This window comes from Notolepis coatsorum (genome assembly GCF_963971535.1).
Source record: "Notolepis coatsorum genome assembly, chromosome: 12".
In the NCBI taxonomy this organism is placed as follows: Eukaryota; Metazoa; Chordata; class Actinopteri; order Aulopiformes; family Paralepididae; genus Notolepis; species Notolepis coatsorum.
Genome location: NC_140176.1, coordinates 35,619,831 through 35,635,622, shown reverse-complemented (window position 1 = coordinate 35,635,622; position 15,792 = coordinate 35,619,831). Strand labels below are relative to the sequence as shown.

At 39.8% G+C, this 15,792-nt stretch overlaps 1 protein-coding gene across 1 annotated transcript in view; it reads right to left on the bottom strand.

The window, feature by feature from the left end:
• The window catches only part of slc51a (solute carrier family 51 member A), a 54,094-nt gene that overhangs the window by 31,526 nt on the left and 6,776 nt on the right, over positions 1 to 15,792 (bottom strand). The window lies entirely within an intron of this gene.

Below are 15,792 nucleotides of genomic sequence, written 5' to 3'. Positions count from 1 at the left end.
AATTAATGGAAGTGGATATGGACAGGCTAGCCTATAGCTGTTGACCAAAAACACCTGTCCCAGCTATCAGCTTTCTACTGAACGCACAGAGAGGAAATTGGTATGTACAGCATTTCCCCATAATGTTGCCGTGTTCCTTTAAAAACGTGATGGCACCGGCAATCCACAGCACGGAGCCAATCACCTGTTACGGCCCGGATCACATGACAGGCTTAAACCATTCCTAGATAAACTAGTGAAATTAAGACTTTTTTAATAAACAAGCCTTTTTTTCTTTTTGCTGCTCTGTGTTCTTCAAGTGGGTCATTCTAGATCACATTTAATTTAATTTTAAACTCAAAGATCTTCTCATAAAGGACACCTAATAATTAAAGGACATGATATAATCACAAAAGGTACTGTCACCTTGTGGATTTAGCCTTTTCACTAGATTTAGATTAATCCAATAACAATAATAACATCATATGTGGGCCAAGTCAGAATTTAGAAGAGCGGGACATTAGGAGAAAATAAACAGAGGCATCTTCTCGATCCATCACAATATTAGGATATGCTTATGGATTCATGAATCCATTCATTTTCATGGATTTATATATCTGGGACATAGATTATCCAGCACAAATGACCACTCCATCGCAGTGAGAATAAGTTTATTTTATTGTCAATGTATAATTGAAATTTGTCTTTTCATATATTCCTCCTAGTTATACATAATACACAGTCCTCATATCCCTCCTAGTTACACCACACACACACAGTCCTCCTATCCCTCATAGTTACATAAACGCCTCATATCCCTCCTAGTTACACACAGTCCTCATATCCCTCCTAGTTACACACACACAGTCCTCATATCCCTCCTAGTTACACACACACAGTCCTCATATCCCTCCTAGTTACACACACACAGTCCTCATATCCCTCCTAGTTACACACACACAGTCCTCATATCCCTCCTAGTTACACACAGTCCTCATATCCCTCCTAGTTACACACACACAGTCCTCATATCCCTCCTAGTTACACACACACAGTCCTCATATCCCTCCTAGTTACACACAGTCCTTATATCCCTGCTAATTACACACACACACATCTCATCAGAGAGGTCAGAGTGCAGGGACAGTTTTTGGGGTTCAGTGCCTTGCTCAAGGGCCTTAGGCAGGATGGTGGGCACTGTAGATGTAATACCAGCCACCCTTCAGTCACCAGCTCACAGCTGGATACACCCTCCTGTCGGGATGGGGATCGAACCAGCGACCTTTTAGTTACTGGCCATCCTGCCTCCCAGGTTTCTAGGATGGACCACACTCTACAAGAAACAACACATCCTGAAGTCAACAGGAATTCCTTTGAGAATCAAGAGAAAAGTCTATAATACCTACAGGCTCCCTGTTCTCCTCTACGGTATGGAATGTATCACATGGGCAACACCACTTACTGGAGACATGGAGGTCTTTCAGAACCACACTATGCGCTACCATTGGTGGAAGAAGACGAACACCGTTCCTTTACTTAAGTAAAAGTAGAAATACCCAAGGGCGGCTGAGTGGCGCATTGGGCAAGGCGCTCGCCACTAACGCAGGAGACACTGGTATCGAGCCCAGCTCTCTGCATTGCTACCGGCTTGGCCGGTCGTCATACTAACACAATTGGCAGTGTTAGAGGGTGGGAAAGCCGGTGGGTGGGGATTGGACGTTGTGGACAGCGACTCCTACAGGTCGGTTGGGTGACGCCGGTGCGGGCGGAAACAGGAAGTATCTGGGGCAGCGTGAGCCTCCCACGCGTTACTCCTCGCCACTGAGAGTCCGCGCTGTCTGGTGAAAAGATGCGACAGGCTGCCTGCTCGTGTACCGGAGGGGACACGTGATGCAAGGCTTCTATCCGCACTACAGCCGACCAGTGGGAGGCATAGTCTAGCAACGTTCAAGACAGGGGAGGGTAGAATTGGAATTACGAAATTGGGATGGGAGAAAAAATAGAAAAATAAGGAGAAAAAGTGGACCAAAAAAAAAGTAGAAATACCCAGATAAATGAGTACTCTGGTAAAACTAACATTCCTCCATTCAAATTCGACTTAAGTAAAAGTAGAGAAGTATTTGCTATTGAATGTACTTATTAAGTATCTAAAGTAAAAGTATGCATTCTATATGATGTTTGTGTATTCCTTGATCCATTGACCTCTAAATGCTATGTTAAAGTGGTATGTGGTCCAGTTATGCTGCTCTGATTAAAGGTTATGTTAAAGTGGTATGTGGTCTAGTTATGCTGCTCTGATTAAAGGTTATGTTAAAGTGGTATGTGGTCCAGTTATGCTGCTCTGATTAAAGGTTATGTTAAAGTGGTATGTGGTCCAGTTATGCTGCTCTGATTAAAGGTTATGTTAAAGTGGTATGTGGTCCAGTTATGCTGCTCTGATTAAAGGTTATGTTAAAGTGGTATGTGGTCCAGTTATGCTGCTCTGATTAAAGGTTATGTTAAAGTGGCATGTGGTCCAGTTATGCTGCTCTGATTAAAGGTTGTGTTAAAGTGGTATGTGGTCCAGTTATGCTGCTCTGATTAAAGGTTATGTTAAAGTGGTACTGTACATGGTCCAGTTATGCTGCTCTGATTAAAGGTTATGTTAAAGTGGTATGTGGTCCAGTTATGCTGCTCTGATTAAAGGTTATGTTAAAGTGGTATGTGGTCCAGTTATGCTGCTCTGATTAAAGGTTGTGTTAAAGTGGTACTGTACATGGTCCAGTTATGCTGCTCTGGCGAAAGGTTATGTTAAAGTATGGTATGGGGTCCAGCTATGCTGCTCTGAATACATCAGGTTCCAAATGTGAACGTATATAATCTTCATACACTTGCCATGTTTTCTATGCAAAACCTAGTAAAACTAGTAACCAATGGGCTCAGATCAATGTAGTGGAGTAAAAGTATAAAGTTCCCTCAAATGAAAATACTCACGTAAAGTTGCTCGAAATTATACTTAAGTACAGTACTTGAGTAAAAATACTTAGTTACTTTGCACCACATGGCGAGATATAACTTCAGACGCATCACCAGCTCGTGGAGCTGTGAGCAGCCTGATCCCTGTTGAAGCCCTCTCTCTCTGGGCACACGGACAGGTCAACCCAAGGCCTCTCTGAGCCTGAGCCACAACCGCAGGTCTGGAAGCAGTACGGAAGATCACATGTTAAACGATATATAACTATATACATGTACCTATATACCTACTTATGCACCTGCATATAAGCCATATAACTCTGTCTAATAGCATGTTTGTACAATAATGCTGTATATACTAGGGCTGTCTTAAATACTTCGAAGCTTCGTTCGATGGCACAAGCTTCGAACATAAAAAAAAAATCGAAGTTACATTTTATTATTTTTTTTGTCTCCAAAATCTTGCGCCTCCATTCCAATGAAACGAAAGTAAGCGGCGCCTCGACTCCACCTCTCTACAACAAGCACGTGGAGATTATCTGTGTTGAAAACAACAAGGACATGTGCAGCAGACATGTCGACGAAGAAGTCATCAGACGTGTGGTTACACTTTAAAATATGCAAAGACAATGCCCAAAAAGCAGAGTGCCAGATATGCCAGAAGAAAATGGCATATCACAACTCTACAACAACTTTGTCAAATCACCTAAAAAACGTAAGTATCGTTGTACACGACGGCGACGCCACACAAAACATTAATAAGGCTATGCCTATGCTGCTATGACTAATGTGTTACCAAGCTGGCTAATTTAATTGTAATCATCTGCTTTTGTAGGTGCATTGTCTGATATAATTATAAATTATAAATTAAATATAATATAATTGTTTGCTTGATAGACGAAGGTTGCAACATAATTATGTAATGTCATGTCGTTGGCTGTGAGAGCAGCCCCACTGCACCCAGGCAGCGCAGCCGAGTGAAACCTTGTTGGCTGCGTCACAGTCATGAAAGGGGCTACTTAATTAATTAATCCAATCCACTTTATTTATAGAGCACATTTAAAAACAACAAAGTTTACCAAAGTGCTGTACAAGTCCCACAACATAAGATAAAAATATATATATATAAAAAAAATATATATATATTATAATAATTTTTTTTCTCTCTCGAAGCTTCGAATAAAAATCGAAGCTCGGCCCCGAAGCTTCGATTGCCAAAAAAAGCTTCGAAGGTCAGCCCTAGTATATACCGTATATATGTATATATATTTATTCTTACAATATATCTATCCACCTGTCTGTACATACCTGCACATAATCCTTGATACATATATGTAGATACTATATCTATACAGTACATATCCCTTACCTACTCTTACTAGTTACGCTGCTGGCCAGTCTGACTTACTACCATAGTGTCTTTATACCTGTATCACTGTACATATTAATACTACAACTCTGTACATACATCTAATTAGCACTACACCCAGTAGTACTAATCTATATACTAACGCTAGTACTCATTTATGTATTTTATACCCAGCTTAATCACCTGTATATTGTATATTGATGCTGTTGCACTTTACTGTTACATTTGCACTCTGGTTGGATGCCAAACTTCTTTCCGTTGTACTGTACTTGTGCTGTATGATGACAATAAATTTTTTATATAATCTAATCAAATCGAATCATATTGGACTGCATGGCCATTGGAAGTGATATAAAAATGAAACGTCAATAAACATTCAAGAGATCATTTTGACTTAATATTTGCTTTCTTCATCGATTTACAATATTAGAAAGAAATCCAACAATACGATCACATTGACAGATGGCAAATGATAAACCCTGCCTAGCACTACAATGTGGTGCCTATATTTGGTGATATAGTAATCAATGTAGACCTACGAGCTGGCCCTGTTCGGGACTTGCGCCAGGGGAGTGAGGGGACACATGTTGCAGTCCGATCCTTTGAACGGAGCCAGACGTGGCATGGGCACCATGTTTCCGAGAAACTCCTATTAGCAAAGCAATTTCTGTCAAAAACAGGAAATCACAAGCAGGCCGGTCTCGACTCGCCATACACAGACGTACACATGCTCCACGAGTGAAATTGTGAAACTCTTTACACTGAAAACACAAGCGTGGCTTTGGCCAACTCACATCAGGAGGGGCGGGATTACTAGGAAGGGGGAAATACCTGTTATCATTTCTGGGAAGAGCTTCTGAGGTTCGGGACTCCCATGGCACACAGACAGAGGTCGTTACCTCGCTCTTAATCCTTTCACTACCACTGACACTACAAAGGATTAACCTTTCACTACCACACTACAGAAGGTTAACTCTTCACTACCACACTACAGATACCACACTACAGAAGATTAACCCTTTCACTAGCACACTACAGAAGGTTAACCTTTCACTACCACACTACAGAAGGTCAACCTTTCTCTACCACACTACAGGGTGAACCCTTTCACTACCACATTACAGAAGGTGAACCCTTTCACTACCACACTACAGAAGGTTAACCTTTCACTACCAACTACAGAAGGTTAACCATTCACTACCACACTACAGAAGTTTAACCCTTCACTACCACACTACAGAAGGTTAACCTTTCACTACCACACTACAGAAGGTTAACATTTCACTACCACACTACAGAAGGTTAACCCTTCACTACCACAATACAGAAGGTTAACCTTTCACTAGCACACTACAGAGGTTGTGGTAGTGAAAGGGTTAAAGCCAAGCCGCTCTGAAGAAAGTGAGGGTTCTAAGGAAGAGAGAGGAGAGGAAAGGGAAGAGACTAGTCATAGACCAGATGGTTCTGCCCACGTTCAGTCGGATCAGATGAGGCGTTTCCATGACAATAAAGGACAGGAATTCTGATTGTTTAGTTATCCTGTTATTCTCTGGTGCCTTGATTAATTTACCTCGTGATCAAAAGTCTTGGGGCACCCATGCATAAACACAAACAAGCACACGCACAGGCATGCACACATAGCCACCGACACACACACACACAGACACATATACACACAGAGACACATACACACACATACCCACTAACACACAGAGAGACACACACACCCACCGACACACACAGAGACACACACACAAGCACACAAACTGACGAGAACAAACGTGAAGTCTCACTCACGTGAAACTCCCTCTGCATACTACTCCTGGGTCCTAGTGTCCCCCAGGTTACACTATATGTTATGTGTGCACACTGCACATGCATTTTATATGTTAATAAAATTGCATTTATCTATAGTCCTAATTCTGTCACTGTTTGATGTCACAAAGAAGGATGGATCCGAAAGCTACATTTGTAACAGGTGATGAAAAAGTCAACAAATAATTAACTGTATTAGACATTTGTTAATGATGAATAGTCTTCACTTTAGATTAGGGCACACAATAGCATCTGCAAATGATTTATTGATGTTTTATGAATGTCTTAACAAATAATTTGTTAAACATGAAAAGACAAGTCTGGTCATTGCTTCGTGTGTATTCATAAATGTCCACAAATAATAAATTATTAGACATTTGTTAATGATGAATAGTCTTCACTTTAGATTAAGGCACACAATAACATCTGCAAATGATTTATAGATCTTTTAAGAATGTTTTACAAATCATTTGTTGAACATGAACAAATAAATGGAGGTATAGTAGTTTTTTCATATCCATTTTCAAAGCATCTACATTTTTTGATTTGATTTGATTTGATATTTTTTATTTTCGTGTCTTACATACAGATGTATGCCCAGCCCATATGGGCTTACAAGACACATAACAATCAGTATATAATAATATACTTGACCAATTACTTAACAAATGACAATAGACCAAGATGGCCATAAAAAAAATACAAGAAAATACAATAAAACGTAATATAACACAAGCTGTACTCAATGTAAATAAACAGAAAAACAAGGTGAATTCAAATACAATTATATAGGATACAGTGTGTTTTGTCTCAGGTGCCATGCCTTCTCCAAAGATCCTGCAAAACCGAAGATGTCCTCCACAAAAAAACAACTCAACATACAACTCTCAGACTGCCAAAACAAATCTGGGTTTACAATTTGAATTTTTTCAAATAAATCCCTCCTCAAAGTGGTGTACAAAGGGCAATAAAAAACAAAATGATATTCATCCTCCACCACTCCCAGATCACACAGAACACACAACCGCTCCTCCTCAGGTTTACCCTGGAATCTACCCACTTCCACCGCCAATGGCAGGGTGCCAGACCTCAACTGGGCACACAGAGACCTCCGTCTTCTCTTTAAGTTTAACATTACATAAGGTTCAGTAAAATACTAATTTTTAATTGCAATATAAAAGTTTAGGTTTTTTCAAAATCTCCACCTTCCACTTATCCTGATGGATTGTTGATAATTTTGTTTTAATTATGTGAACCTTACACTGCAAATTGTTCATAAAAATCATACTCAAGTCAGTAGAAGAAAAAATCATAGACATCTCTCTTGACCAGGGATGACCGTGTGCTCTGTCCCAATTAAAAATCTTTTTTGTCACCCTGCCATTTGGCAGCTGGACCAGGCGGTTCCATAACCTCACCATTTCACCTTTTTGCTTGACCACTTACTTACTTACTACACATTAAACAACATTATTTAATGATGAACAAATCAAGTACAAACAATGTTGATAATGAGTTATAAATAATGTATAACTAATTTGTAAATGTTATACAAATAGTTATAAATGATTTAATAATAATTTACGAATGTATATACATAGTTTGTTCATGATTAGTTCATTATCTACAAATACCTTATAAAGGTATTATAACTGAGTGTTATTATAAAGTGTTACCCAGGTTTCTTATTTACAACGTCGATCTGGTCCAAGAGGCCCCAACAGGAGAACAAATATACATATATATATATACACACACACATATGCAAAATAACACCAATAACAAAATAAAAACACAGTTAAGAATCATACACATAAGCAAATAACAAACAAATACATGCACAGCCTATGTACAAAAGAAATAAACAGGGGAGGATTAGGGGGGGTGAAAGTATGTGAATGTGTGTGTGTGTGTGTGTGTGCATGTGCATGCAAACAGATGCGTGTGTCTAGGTGCAAGTATGAATGAGTGCAAGTGTGAAACTGTGGTATCAGCAAGAGCAAGAGGGATCTACTAAGAGCGTGTTGAGTATATTCTTGAAGGCAGTCAGTGAAGTAAGAGCTGTAAGTTTAAGGGTGTCTTGAAAAGCGTTCCAGTCATAAGCTGCTGCAAAGTGAAAGGAGTCTCGGCCGGAGGTGGTCTTGGATCTTGGGATGTTTAATTTGATGAGTTTGCTTGATCTTGTGCCGTATAAGTGCTATGAGAAAGGTGGAGCAGGGAGGACAGATAAGGTGGGGTCTTGCCCAGGATTGTCTTGTAAATGGAGTGGAACCAATGGTGGAGTCGGCGGCTCATTCTCATGAAATCAATGATTTACCATGGCCGTGATCTTTTCTAAATAAAGGTTAGCATTTATTCAAGTAAACAAAACATAATATTAAAGATAAAAATGTGCTCCTTCTTGTACAATGAGTTGTTTACTCATAACAATTAATTATTTTAATATTTTAGTACATTTTGTGCTTAAATTCTCATTACCGCGATGCGTCCACATTGATTTCTATGGCACATTGACTTAATTTTATATTTAATAAACTCAAAATGTTTCTCTAAAACTGTATTAATATTGTTTATTTATTTGTGTCATCAAGGAAATTATGATGAATTATACAATTAAATTGACAAATTAATGATTTTTTTGTGGAAAACATAATGTCCTTGGATGCAGTTCTCATTCTCCGCAACAGTTTTCACCTTCCTGTTAAGACTACAGAATTTTTTTAAATAAAGTTGTATTGTCCCATGATGCATCACAAAGAAGACCAACTAGAAGATGGCTACTAGGTAAGTGAAGTCACCTCAATGGTTAACACTTAAAAGTTCTAATTTACCTCTTCAGCCCTTGTACACGACAAAATTGCTTCTCATTACTGAAACATGAAGTATTACTTGTTTGAAAAAAGTTTTGATCATCAATATTTGATCAACACAAAGGTTAATACGTTCCTAACATGTACCATGACATTTTTTTGCCAATGTCATCATGGCTTCTCCATTGTTAGCTAAAAAATGCTAACTCCTCTCATCCTCCGCAACACACTTCTCATATACCGCAACACTTTACTGGGTGTTTCAGTAATGAGAACTTCTCTTTCGGCAATGAGAATTTGGTAACACATCACATAACTTTGTCATTAAATAGTAATAATTGGTAACACTTCAACATTAAGTGTTCATAACGTTGTAATTACATAGTAATAATAAAATGTGTATCATCAACAGTTCATTTTGATGTAATTTACTAACTTTCCTGTTTCATTGCAGACAGTCAGCCACTGAGAAAAAGAAAGCGTTAGCAAAGGCTAGGCTAGCAAAATTCAGAGAAAAGGTTTACAACAACCCTGACCTGCTGGACGAGTACAGAAGGAAGGAGAGAGAGAGGTAAGGGGGGTGAGAATGGTACAGTCATTAGCAAACATGCTAGTTTATAGGAAGCCTCATACAAGCCATTTAGTTGATAGGATGTCCAGCTTTCTGGCCCTCACTAGAGGATGTGTACACACTCACACTTTGTAAGCCATTCAGTCCCTACTGTAGGACACACACACACACACACACACACACACAGGGAGAACCCTACTGTAGGACACACATATGCACACACACTCTAAGAAAGTCAGGCCCTACTGTAACACACACACACACACACACACACACACACACACACACACACACACACACACACACACACACACACACACACACACACACACACACACACACACACACACACACACACACACACACACACACACACACACACACACACACACACACACACACACACACACACACACACACACACACTCCATCCAGTGCATAGTGTAGGGTCTGTCCTGGGCTGTCCCCGACTAAGGATTTGGATGGTCGACTAGGATTGGCCAAAATTTGCCGTTAGTCGACTATTGGTCGACTTAAAAAAAAAAAAAAAAAAAAAAGTACATTTTAATTTTTTTCTTTAATCATTCCATTTGGGCTGTGGGGGTGCTTAATGTCTGAAAGAGTCGACTGACGGCTTCTTGTCCTCTGCAAAAGCATGCAATTGGTCCACTGATGGATACATCTTGATATTTGTCTAGTATAGTGTGTTCATTAGATGGGTGAAATCCTCTTTCAGTGCCTCTGTGCCTGTTTTCGTAGGCAGTTAGCCTCTGGTATGCGTGCCATTAGCGTTAGCCACGCTTCTATGCCTCTTTTCTTTTGAAAAAAAAAAGTTAAAAAAAAATATATATATATATATTAATAATCTTTTATATTCGACTAAGAGGTTGGCCAGTCGACTACGGCCCCTTTCAACCAATTAGTCGACTAATCGATTAATAGGGGTCAGCCCTATATTTTCCTAATTGTATGGCATGCTTCCTTTTCATTTCTAGATGTTTTTCCTAATTTTATGGCATGCTTCCTTTTCATTTCTAGATATCAAAAACGAAAGGAAAATGGTAAGATCAAGAAAATGGAAGATCTTACCTCCAAACAATATGAAAGGAAAAAAAAACAATGGAGAGAAAATTCGAACAGGCATTATGCTAAAAAGAAAACACTGAATGCCATCTTGGATTTGACCCCTCCCTCCATCAATGAGCCAGATGCCGCACAGGTACTGGAGCAATATGTAGGCCTACCGGTACCACCAAGCCCCCCAGAACTGCCATCAAACTGCCCAGAGCAGACGTCCACCCCCAAAGCAAGAAGAAAAAGGAGAATGCAGGATGTCCAGGTAGTACCAAGGCCTCCCGAGCCACCTTTGAACTGCCCAACACCAGAGCAGACCTCCACCCCCAAAGCAGGAAGAAAAAGGGAGGCAACCATAACCTCACTGAGGTCAAAACTGAGGGCGACAAAAGATCAACTGGAAATCCAGTCCCGAAAATACTCTAACCTAACGAAGCAGCTTAGAAGGCTACAAGAAAAAAAACAAAAAAGGACCAGCTCCTTTGATAGGCACCATTGAGAAGAGAGCCACCCACCGGAGAGAGCCCAAGACCCTGCCAAACAACAGCCAGAGACGATTGATGGGACATGTTGTGAGTCGTTTCTTGCACCAGGATGACAACTCAACAGTCATCAATGGCAAAACAGGGGAAGTCCGCAAGAAAGGACAAGTGTTCAGGAAGAGGGCACTGACTGACACTATGGAGAGACTACATGTTAAATTTCTCAGTCAGCACCCTCGCTACAAACTCTCAAGGGCTCAGTTCTGCAGACTGAAGCCCTTTTGGATCGTGAGACCCAACGTTTCCCAAAGAGAAACCTGTGCCTGCAAAATCCACGAGAATTTCCTATTCAAAATCAAGAAGCTTCACCAGCTTGGGATTGTTGCCACACCATCCACAACTGAAATAGTTGAGTCCTGTGTCTGCAGCTCAAGTGATGTGGAATGCATGTACAGAAGGTGCATTCAATGCCAAGGCAAAACCTTCCCTACAACTATTGATCCATCAACCAAGGGAAACATAATTTCCTGGGACCAGTGGGTTACCCGGACAGGTAAAATCACAAAAAAGGGAAAAGATGGTGCACTGGAGGAGACGAATGTCAAAAACACAGCACTGGAGAAGACACACACATCTATCGACAAACTTGTTGACCTCACTAAGGACCATGTAAATAAACTGGCCATTCATGTGTATAACATCCAGCACCAGTTCCAGAGGCTGAAGTCACTCAAGGAGAACCTTACTGAGAAAGAGGTGGCTGTCCACATTGATTACAGTGAGAACTACAGCTGTAAGTACACCAGGGAAGTGAAAGACACCCACTTTGGTGGCGGGAACCAGCAAGTGACGCTTCATACTGGGGTCAAATACCTGAGTGGGGGACGTGTGGAGTCTTTTGCGTCTCTGTCAGCGTCCCTAAAACATGATGCTGTTGCAACGTGGGCTCATCTTAATCCAGTGCTCAAGTCCATCCGGGAGGAACATCCAGAAGTGAAGCACATCCATTTTATTTCAGATGGACCCACCTCCCAGTACCGCAACAAGACAGCGTTCTATCTGGCCTCGACAGTGCCTTTCATGAGAGGGTTTGAATATGTCACCTGGAACTTCTCAGAGGCATCTCATGGCAAGGGTGCCCCTGATGGGGTAGGGGGTGCACTCAAGAACCTAGCAGACCGGCTTGTTGCTTATGGAACTAGCATCCCAGACACCAACACACTGCATCAGCAACTGGCAACACACTCATCTGTAAGGCTATACATGGTAACAGAGGAGGAGATCATTTCGGCCCACGATTTGATTCCTCCAGCCCTGAATACAGTGCCCGGGACTATGAAGATTCACCAGGTAGGTCAATGTGACATGAGGTTGAACACGTTTGATTGATTGATTGAAAACTTTATTAATAGGTTGTAGAATGGGTACAATACAGTACAGCTCAATACACACAATTGTTAAGGGGATGCAGACCAGAGAAAGACTTTCGTCTTGTTTACATCAGGGTCCCCCATTTTCAATTCATAATGACAAAGTGGGCAGGGGTGAGGTGGGTTCTAGGAGTAAGGTCAAGCAGTAGTCTGACCAGTTTGTTTTGTGATGTTTGTAATCTTGTTTTTAGTGCCTTTGAGGTGCTTTGGTACCATGAGGAGCAAGCATAGTCGTAGTACCCTTGAATGAGTGCTCCTGTTAAGTGTTTTAATTAATTAATTGTCATAAGTTGGCTTAACTTTATTGATTCATATGCTTTTTTAATACATTTATTGTTTAATTTCTGTTTATAGCTGACATCTACAAAACCAGGAATAATCCAGACCCGGGACGTATCCTGCTTTTGTGGCAGTGCATGTGGATGCTTTCTCCCAAAAGAGTGCTCCTTCATAGGAGCGAATGTGGAGTCAGATACGGAGAATGCAGAGCCAGGACCTGTTTTGGACGTGGGAAAGTGGGTCCTTGTGGAGTATGATGCAGAGTTGTTCCCTGGCACCATCACACAGGTATGTAGAACTAGTTTTAGATATGGACACTAGGTTACTTGTTAATGGTAAATCCTGAGTCCTGTTTTGTACTTTTTCTTTTACCTATGTCCTTTACAGATTGTGGATGATCAATATGAAGTTGACACGATGAATTGTGCTGGAGAGAATAAATTCTACATTCCATCTCGGAGGTTCGATGGAGAGAAAGTGTGGTATTACTTGGATGACATCAAATGTGTCATCCCGGAGCCACTACCTGCCACATCCTCTGCACGTCATTTTAGTGTTTCAGCTGAGATCTGGGCTAAATACACAAAGAAGTGTGTGTAAATGCGTGTTGTGGGGTGGGGGGTTCTACAGGTCTAAGCATGTTTTATACATGACAACCATTTTGTCATGATTGTGTCCTTGTTTTTTATTTCATTTTGTACAGGCCTACTTGTTTTTAACAAGAATATACACATTTATCTTAGGCCTATATGGATTGTATTATCTAAGCAAGGTTCAGAGTTGCACATTTTGCTTATCAGGCCTATGTGTGATTGTTTGAGTTATTTTTTTTTTGTATTTAGAGCACTTTTTGAAGTATATGACCTGAACCAGTGATTGTTCTATGAAAAAGGTTTTGTTTGTTTTTGTTATTATTCTGTATATTGATTGCATCTTATTGTATTTTTAAACAATGTTGTTAAACAGAATAAAGTTGTGAGTTGAGCTGAACAAATGCATTTTTTTTCTTAATTTGATTGACAGGATATGCAAATGCCTTAGTTGCAATTTTATGAAAGCATCCAGTCACTGCAGTCAGTGAGAGTTGGCAAGCCCTGAAATAATCTCTCATTAAAAAGGTTCACTGTGTTAACTTGACAAATAAGACAGTAAATTAGAGGTTTTCATAATTATGTAATTTGTTGTGTTACCTAAATTTTGGGATGCAAGTAAAACTAGACAATTCCGCGCAGGGAAATTGTGAAAGTGTGGGTGATGCCTCTATTATGACATCATACTGTGACATCACAAATGTTCTAGAATGTTCTATTATGACATCATACTGTGACATAACAAATGTTCTAGAATGTCTATTATGACATCATACTGTGACATCACAAATGTTCTAGAATGGTCTATTATGACATCATACTGTGACATCACAAATGTTCTAGAATGGTCTATTATGACAGCATGCTGTGACACCACACATGTTCTAGAATGTCTATTATGACATCATACTGTGACATCACAAATGTTCTAGAATGTCCTATTATGACAGCATACTGTGACACAAATGTTCTAGAATGTCTATTATGACATACTGTGACATCCAAATGTTCTAGAATGTTCTCCCATTCATTCCTTATGGACCAAAATGTCCTGTTTAAAGTCGATTTGTAGCCAAACGGTGCGGTGAAACTTTCCAATTTTCTGCTTTGGTGTTTGTGGCTAATCAGACACACCAAGTGGTTTGCTTTGAATAACCAACAGCCTTGCTTAAGCGGGCATTAAGCCTCGAGTTGTGTCTGGCAACACTTAGCATACTTATTATCATTACCGAAATCATTAATCTCATTTCCGAAACCCATGTATCATTACCACAACAGCTGTTAATTTAATGTTTATTTAATTTAGTGAACAATTATAATTTGATTCTAAAGGCATGTCCATGATCTATTTGTTATGTGCTTTAATGTTTACAATGACATTTTAAAAAAAAATCAGGTTTCCATGAAATATCACAAAAATTAGGTTGTCGACCGCAGAAGGTGTTGCGGTAATGAGAGTAATATGACAAACTATTCTAAAAATGATTATTTAAAAATATATATTATTTCATAGTTTCAGGTATGTGTCTATGACTGTTAATTATCAATTCTTAAAACTTTGAAAATGTATACACTTTTCTTATTGTCTTGAAGTTTTAAGACTGTTGCGGTAATGCAAATTTGAAGGACTTATTTTGGAAAATGTGTTCAAAAGGGTGTTAAATTGTAAATAAATATTTTCTAATTATTATTCACATATACTCTAGACCTGGCTTATAGTGCTTGAAAAGGAAATTTGTTGATGCAAGTTTGTTAAAAAAAATTATGTTTGAAATTTTGAAATCAAGATTTCATGAGAATGAGCCGGGTGTGGAGGGATTGCCAGTCAACCAGTTTGTAAAGGTCACAGTGATGTGTATTAAAGGGTGCACTGCATTGGTGGCAAAGCGGATGGCAGAATGGTGAAGAGTGTCCAGTTTGTGTAGACACTAACACACACACAATTCACTAACACACAATTCTCTCTCTCTCTCTCTCTCTCTCTCTCCTGGTCTGGAACCCTCCTCGTTCCTCTCTGTGTGTTTATTCCTACACAGGGTAGCTTCACTGAGCACAGAGACCACATGCCTCAAACTCCAGGACCACGGGTTAAACTCAGACTCAATTCACTTATCAACTCATTTAGGCCCATTGTCTCCCCTTGCCGTAATCCAACTGGCCAGGGATGCAAATCAAACATGATGCTTTTATCCAAAGCCAATTACAAGTTGTGTACAACAAGTCAGCAGGAAGGGTACAACTCTAAGCTAAGGGTCAGTAAGATTATTCGTCAAACAGTGTTGAACTTGAGTGATACAGTGTTGAGTGCATAGTTGTTATGGTTTGTAACCGACCCCAATCGCACAACACAAGACAGGTATGAGAGTAAGCCAAAACAGGGCAAATATTTATTATAGAACAAAAAGCGGCACAGTCCCTTTAAGGGAAAACACAAAAACACT